The sequence below is a fragment of the Tupaia chinensis genome, unplaced genomic scaffold, assembly GCF_000334495.1.
Source record: "Tupaia chinensis unplaced genomic scaffold, TupChi_1.0 Scaffold000146_1, whole genome shotgun sequence".
In the NCBI taxonomy this organism is placed as follows: domain Eukaryota; kingdom Metazoa; phylum Chordata; class Mammalia; order Scandentia; family Tupaiidae; genus Tupaia; species Tupaia belangeri.
The window spans coordinates 12,130,734-12,138,622 of NW_006159616.1; positions in this window are offsets into that span (position 1 = coordinate 12,130,734).

Consider the following 7,889-nt stretch of genomic DNA (forward strand, 5'->3'; position numbering starts at 1 on the left):
TTCTTCCATTGCCCACTCTGCCTGCAAGAAGCCTATTTACAGGGACCTGGGAATGCTGGTCTCCAAGATCCCTGCCCAACCTCAGGGCACCTCCCTGAAGCCTCCCTTCCCTCCAGCTGAGCATCAAAGATGACTCCAGTCTCCAGATGATCTGCTGGCTAAGGGGCTACAGAAAATGAGATTCTGCGTCCCCTCTGGCTCTCCATTCCAGCACAGTCTGGTGGAAGTTCTTCCTGGGTCTGATTTAAATGCCTCTTGGTGCCGATAAGCTGCTTCCCTTATACTCTGTCTTCACGACTAATTGAAAAGCCTGCTATTGTAAGGGGGATAGCTATAAAGGGCTGCTTTGTCCTCGGCTCCTATCCCTTTATTTCCACTTCTATTTTCTCTCCAACGCTCTGTGCCTCTGACTCTGTGAGCACAGCCTCTGACTCTACCCCTCTTGGTAAGGCTATATTTCTGTCCACCCCTTCCCAGTTACGCGACCTTGGGAAAGTCACTTCTCCTTTGCTGAGCCATCATCTCATCTATAAAATGGGGATAGAAAAAGTACCAGTCTCCTAGTAGTGGTTCTAGATTCTATTGAATGACGTCATCTCTGTGCAAAAACCACATTTAGCACACTACACGGCACCTGTGAAACTCTGAGCAAATATTAGCACTTTTTCTTTCCTGTTATTCCCATCTGCTGGGCAAGGCTAACCACAATACCTCTCTCTGCATCGCCCCATCCCTGATGAGGGGGATGGCGCGCAGATCAAGTCTTCACATCAGATGGCTGAGCAGCTGAGGGCTAAGCGTATGCGGAGGGTTGGGAGCATTTCTCTTGAAAAATACGGAAGATCGAGGCATTGTCCCAGCATCAGGGGATAGAATAAAGACATGTATGAGTAGTTCTCTTGTCAATCTGCTAACATACCAACTTGGGGGTTCTTAGCACCCACCGCCCATCTCACCTTCTCCAGGAAGCCTGGGCAGAGTCAGGCGGGCTGAAGTCCACTGGGAAGAGCTCCAGATTAAGGAAACTGGGTTTAGTATTTTTGTTTTTGTTTTCGTTTGTTTGCTTTGCCACAGGGCAGGTGTGCTCACCAGAGAAAGACAGAGAGAGAGGAAAAGTGAGACAGCAGGCCATCAGGCCTGGGACTCCAACTGTGGTCAGCCATGTGGGACTTCAGCACTTTAACCACCATGCTATCAGCTGGCCCCATGGGCTTAGTTTTTAACGTGTGTCTTTCAAAAATTATCTGACTTCGGGCAAGTCACTTCATTTCTTTGACACTCAATTTTTTCATCTGCAAAATGGGAGTAGTAATGAACTCTGCCTAAATGTGTCTGTAATTTCTTTTCCTCTGAAGTGTGGTACAGTCTTATGGGTAACAGTTTGATAGTTCTATGTATAGTTCGGTAGAGAGAAATAGATGCTAGAATGGCGAACCGCCATCTCTGTGAATTTCAGAGGTGATCGCAGTTCATGTGACATAATGGATGCAAAAGAGCTTATGAAACTCACCCAAGTTCATGCCAAACGAAATTCTGACTCAAGATCACACAGCAAGTTAGTGGAAGAACTTGGGTTGGACCCCAGGCCTTCCAGATTCCAATTCAGAGCTTCTCCAGAATCTCCATTTGTTTCTCCCCCTAGCTTCCTCCTCCCTGAAACTCTGCTTAGAAGGTGAGTATGAGCATGTGTACGAGGGCCAGGCTGGGGTCCGAGGTGCTGCAGACAGCGTCTGGGGGAGGCTGGACAGATGGTAGCCCTCTCCTTCTGCCTCCTCCAGAATTCCGCAAGCATCCAGGCCTAGCACTCCTTTCCCAGCCTTGTCTGCCTTCTCCAAGGAAGCAGGCAGCCTGCGCCAGGGTGAATATGATCCAAGTTATTAATTGCCTGCAACAATTAGCCCCAGCGCCTGGGCTTGCAGACACTCGGGCTCTGAGAGAGAGAGAGAGCCAATTACAGCTTCATCAATATTCACGCCGCCGCATAATCCTCTCCTGACAAGACAGCCCCCTCATCTCCTATCTGGTTCTAGAGGCCGTGGCTCTGACCCCAACATCTGGAGAAGGCCAAATATTGCTGAGGCCTTCAAGAGTGGAAGTCGATGTGGAGTTAGAGCTGAAGGAGCGTTTTGCATAGCAGGGCCAAAGCACCAGCAGGGAAGAGCAGGACCCTGCCAAAGATCTGGACAGCCTTAGCCAAAGACTGCCCCATTGTGAGGGAGAGAGTATAACCTCGAGACTGAGAGTTTTCAGTAGATTTCCTGAAGGCTGTTGTTGTTAGGACTGACCTGATGGGGAGGGGTGGTCAGAAATATTTTAAAAAGTTCGAATAGTAATCCTGGCTTAGTCACATAGTATTAGGTTTGTGGCTTTAAGAAAATCACTTCCTAACTCTGAGCCCATGTACTTACCAGGAAACTAGAGACCATGGCCACTGCATGGACATTCAGGGGGATGCTCTGCAGCAGCATGTGGCAGTGTAGTGCGTGGTGTGGACTGTGTGGGAAATAAATGGTGGTACTTGTGTTCTTGTGGGAAAGGCTCTGGGAGGAGATTCCATGCCCCCCAGAGGAGCGTGGAGTGTTGGGGAACAAGGTAGATGGGAGTTGGGAGACTGAGTGCTGATCCCAGATTTGCTCTGACTTGCTCCGAGGTCTTCGTGCCCTTCCATCTCTGGCCTGCTTGTTCCTACTTATCAAATGAGGACATGGGTCTCAGTGAGGCCTAGGGATCCTCTCACTGTGTATCTTCTGGGAGGATATGGGAAGGCAGACTGCATGGTGCAGAATGAGTAGGAGGCCACGGGGAGTATGGATTCCCCAATTTTCCAAGGGGCTAAATGGCAGCAGTGGTCCATGTGGCGAGAGGGTCAAGGAACACGAAGCTAGTACAGAAACAGTTAAGTCGAAGTCACGGATTTGTTAGTACTGCAGCAATAAAAGAGACAGCATACCTCTTAGCAGGACAGAAGATGTGGGTCCAGGTGCTGGCAATATAACAAACAGACCCAAATGACAGCGTGCTGGGCCCATGTCCTGAGGCCTTCCGGGAAGCACCAGGCCCATGTGTGTGCTTGTGATCTCTGCTGGTCGAGGCTGGGGTGGGCCACAACATGAACACCTGTTGGGGTTGCCTCTCTCTCTCTCTGAATAAATAAATAAATACTTTTATTTTTTAAGGAAAAAAAGAGAAAAGAGAAAAGAAGGCCAGCAGGTGGCATTGAGGTTAAGCGGCTGGACCCACATAGAAGACTGCATAGTTCAAGTCCCAGACCTGGTGGCTTGAAAATCATGCTGGATGCGTGTGCAAGCATGCCCAAAATCCCAAGAGGAGAATGGAGGAGGGATTGTGGCATGGTCATCCTCCCTGAGGGATGGTTTCTCACTTTCTCATTCTCTCTCTCTCTCTCTCCCCCTTTCTCTGTCAAGAATGCCCTATAGCAACAAAAGTGAGACCGACAGATAGACCGAAAATAAAAATCATCACCTGGTTTAGAATTCTCGGGAGAATCCCTGGGTACTTCAGGACTATGGACGGCCTCTGAGATGCAACCTTGGAGGTGGTATGAAGTTTGAGGTGAGCGATGCTGAGCAGAGTCCAGGCCTAAAAATGCCTCCAGGGGAAACTAGCAGATGATGTGATGATTAAAACGCTGGACTCCCATGTAGTCAACTGAGGTTTGAGGGACCAGCAGTTAGCATAATGGCTATGTCGCTGGACTCCCATGTAGTCGACTGAGGTTTGAGTCCCGGAGCCGGTGGCTTAAATTCACATCAGACGCATGTGTGTGCATGCCCAAGATCCCGAGAGGAGAATGGAGGAGAAGGGATTGCGGCGTGGCCATCCCCCTTGGGGGGTGATTTCTCGCTTTCTGTCTTTCTGTCTCTCTCCGTCTGGTGAGTGTACGCGCCTTATCACAAAAACCTCTCCAAAAAAAAGAAAAAAGAAAAAAACCTGCGGTTTGAGTCCCAGACCCAGCGGTTTAAAACTCATGCTGAGTGTTGCGTGTGAGTGCCTGAAATCCTGAGATGAGAATGGAAAAGAAGGGACTGTAGCATGGCCATCCCCCTGGGAGGTGATTTCTCACTTTCTGTCTGTCTGTCTGTCTGTCTGTCTCTCTCTCTCTCTCTCTCTCTCTCTGTCTCTTTGGCAAGCGCACACACCCTATAATAAAAATCTCTCTCTCTCTTAAAAAAAAAAAAACCCTCCGGAGCCAGCAGGTGGCGTGGTGGTTAAGGCACTGGACTCCCACATGGTTGACCATGGTTCGAGACTCAGACATGGTGGCTTGAAACACACCAGGTGCATATACATGTGTGCCCAAATCTGGAGAGGAGAATAGAAGAGAAGGGATTGTGGCATGACCATCCCTCCTGGGGAGGGGTGATTTCACATTTTCTCTCTGGTAAGCACATGCACCCTATGACAAAACAACAAACCCTCCATTACAACTGGCTTTGGAGTACCCAGTGGGATAGCCAATACCTTTAGCAGGTAAGGGTTTTACGTAAGGCTGTGTCCCTGCCCCTCCTCCAAGGACACCTGCTGCTCCCAGTGCACTTGCCTCTGTATGAGCCCTTCATGACTCAGCACGGAACCCCAGGTAAATGGCAGCAGTGGTCCATGTGGCGAGAGGGTCAAGGAACACGAAGCTAGTACAGAAACAGTTAAGTCGAAGTCACGGATTTGTTAGTACTGCAGCAATAAAAGAGACAGCATACCTCTTAGCAGGACAGAAGATGTGGGTCCAGGTGCTGGCAATATAACAAACAGACCCAAATGACAGCGTGCTGGGCCCATGTCCTGAGGCCTTCCGGGAAGCACCAGGCCCATGTGTGTGCTTGTGATCTCTGCTGGTCGAGGCTGGGGTGGGCCACAACATGAACACCTGTTGGGGTTGCCTCTCTCTCTCTCTGAATAAATAAATAAATACTTTTATTTTTTAAGGAAAAAAAGAGAAAAGAGAAAAGAAGGCCAGCAGGTGGCATTGAGGTTAAGCGGCTGGACCCACATAGAAGACTGCATAGTTCAAGTCCCAGACCTGGTGGCTTGAAAATCATGCTGGATGCGTGTGCAAGCATGCCCAAAATCCCAAGAGGAGAATGGAGGAGGGATTGTGGCATGGTCATCCTCCCTGAGGGATGGTTTCTCACTTTCTCATTCTCTCTCTCTCTCTCTCCCCCTTTCTCTGTCTCTCTTGCCCTATAGCAACAAAAGTGAGACCGACAGATAGACCGAAAATAAAAATCATCACCTGGTTTAGAATTCTCGGGAGAATCCCTGGGTACTTCAGGACTATGGACGGCCTCTGAGATGCAACCTTGGAGGTGGTATGAAGTTTGAGGTGAGCGATGCTGAGCAGAGTCCAGGCCTAAAAATGCCTCCAGGGGAAACTAGCAGATGATGTGATGATTAAAACGCTGGACTCCCATGTAGTCAACTGAGGTTTGAGGGACCAGCAGTTAGCATAATGGCTATGTCGCTGGACTCCCATGTAGTCGACTGAGGTTTGAGTCCCGGAGCCGGTGGCTTAAATTCACATCAGACGCATGTGTGTGCATGCCCAAGATCCCGAGAGGAGAATGGAGGAGAAGGGATTGTGAGTGTACGCGCCTTATCACAAAAACCTCTCCAAAAAAAAGAAAAAAGAAAAAAACCTGCGGTTTGAGTCCCAGACCCAGCGGTTTAAAACTCATGCTGAGTGTTGCGTGTGAGTGCCTGAAATCCTGAGATGAGAATGGAAAAGAAGGGACTGTAGCATGGCCATCCCCCTGGGAGGTGATTTCTCACTTTCTGTCTGTCTGTCTGTCTGTCTGTCTCTCTCTCTCTCTCTCTCTCTCTCTCTGTCTCTTTGGCACGCGCACACACTAACAAAAATCTCTCTCTCTCTTTAAAAAAAAAACCCTCCGGAGCCAGCAGGTGGCGTGGTGGTTAAGGCACTGGACTCCCACATGGTTGACCATGGTTCGAGACTCAGACATGGTGGCTTGAAACACACCAGGTGCATATACATGTGTGCCCAAATCTGGAGAGGAGAATAGAAGAGAAGGGATTGTGGCATGACCATCCCTCCTGGGGAGGGGTGATTTCACATTTTCTCTCTGGTAAGCACATGCACCCTATGACAAAACAACAAACCCTCCATTACAACTGGCTTTGGAGTACCCAGTGGGATAGCCAATACCTTTAGCAGGTAAGGGTTTTACGTAAGGCTGTGTCCCTGCCCCTCCTCCAAGGACACCTGCTGCTCCCAGTGCACTTGCCTCTGTATGAGCCCTTCATGACTCAGCACGGAACCCCAGCCCCACCATGCCAGTCTGCCCAGCCTGCCTTGTCCCTTGTCTCTCTGGCCTTGGTTTCCTGGCACAAGCTGACCAGTGCCTTCCACCACCCCAGTCAGCCTGGCTGACCTACTGATGCCAGGAGCCAGGTCAGCTTTCACCCTGACCACCAAGCTCCATTTGGGCCTCAACAGTGACAGCAAGAAAGAGCTTTTCTGGCATTTCCCCAGTCAGAGACTGTACAACTCTGATGGGATGCCCATGCCAGTTCCTGTTCTTGCATACCCAATGTGGGCAGGGCAGAGAGCATTCTGTGCCAGGAACTCTGTGATCAGGGCTCTAGAACTGGAATGCAGATGGGTAGACAGACAACCAAGGCCCGGGTGGTTAAGACGCCTTTGGGGCAGCAAGGGATACTACTAATAGCAATGGCAACAGTGAGAATCAGGGGTTATCATTGATTGACTGCTAGGCCCCCATTTATGCATTACTTCCTCTGGACTCACAACTGCTCTCTGAGGTGAGTGCTCTTACCATCTTCATCTCCAGACTAGGACATCGAGGCTCTGAGGGTCGTAAATTGCTTTAGGTCACACAGAAAGTAAATTCTGAGGACCCAAACCCAAGCAGTTTGATTCTATAGTCAAAGTTCTTCACCAAATCATTCTTTCCATTTTATAGGTAGAAAAACTGAGGGTCAGAGAAGTTAAGGGGCTTGGTTAGGGCCAGCGAAAGAGTCAGCATTGGAGAGAATTTGCACCACGTTTTGACTGGTGCTGTAGATACCACGTTTATCTGCTCTATAACGAACTAGGTCCCTGTCGGGTGCCTATTCTCAGTGCTTTCTGTCATGGCACTTGGCAGATCTAAAACACAACTGAACTAATCGCTCTCTTCCTCCTCAGGGAAGTCACTGCCTCTCTCTGAGTCCCAGTCTTCCAGGAGAGACATTCTAAGGCAGAGCTTGCATTCCGACTTGACAGTTACTTTGATGAGATCCTTCCTTGGAAAACAGAGGGACCATCCTACAGAAGGTCAGGATAGTTCCTAGGGCCCGGGAGGCCAGGATCATACCCATCCCTTCCAGAACAAGAGGCAGGAGGCAGGGCTGTTGGCTGCAAACACACCGTGGGGCTGGCATCACCTGGCACAAAATGCCAGGTCACTTCCAAGCCTCTCACTTCTGAAACGGAGAGACTGAGGCCCAAGGTTGGCGACCACGGTGGTGTAGTTGCCTCCCAACAGCCTTATCCCCTGGGCCAAGCCTCTGCATCCTTCCTGGCATCTCTCTGGGTCCTCATTTTGCAGCTGGGCATGTCGGGGAACAGCTGTTCTTGCTGCCATCCAGGGCTGCATCTGGCAGATGTGGCAGCAGGATGCAGAAGGAATGCCCAAGTAGTCTTAATGACCACAGGGGGAGCAGCCCAGGCCAGGGCAGGCCAGTTTGGAAGCTGTATCTGAGGAACTGGGCTAGAGGCATGCCTCCTCCTCCTTTCCCTCCCCACCTTCCTTTTCCTCCTCATCTTCTTCCTACTTTCTCTCCTCATTTCCCCCCGTCTCTCCTCTATCATGCTCCCAAACTCCCCACTCTCCCTCCCTTACACTTACTCT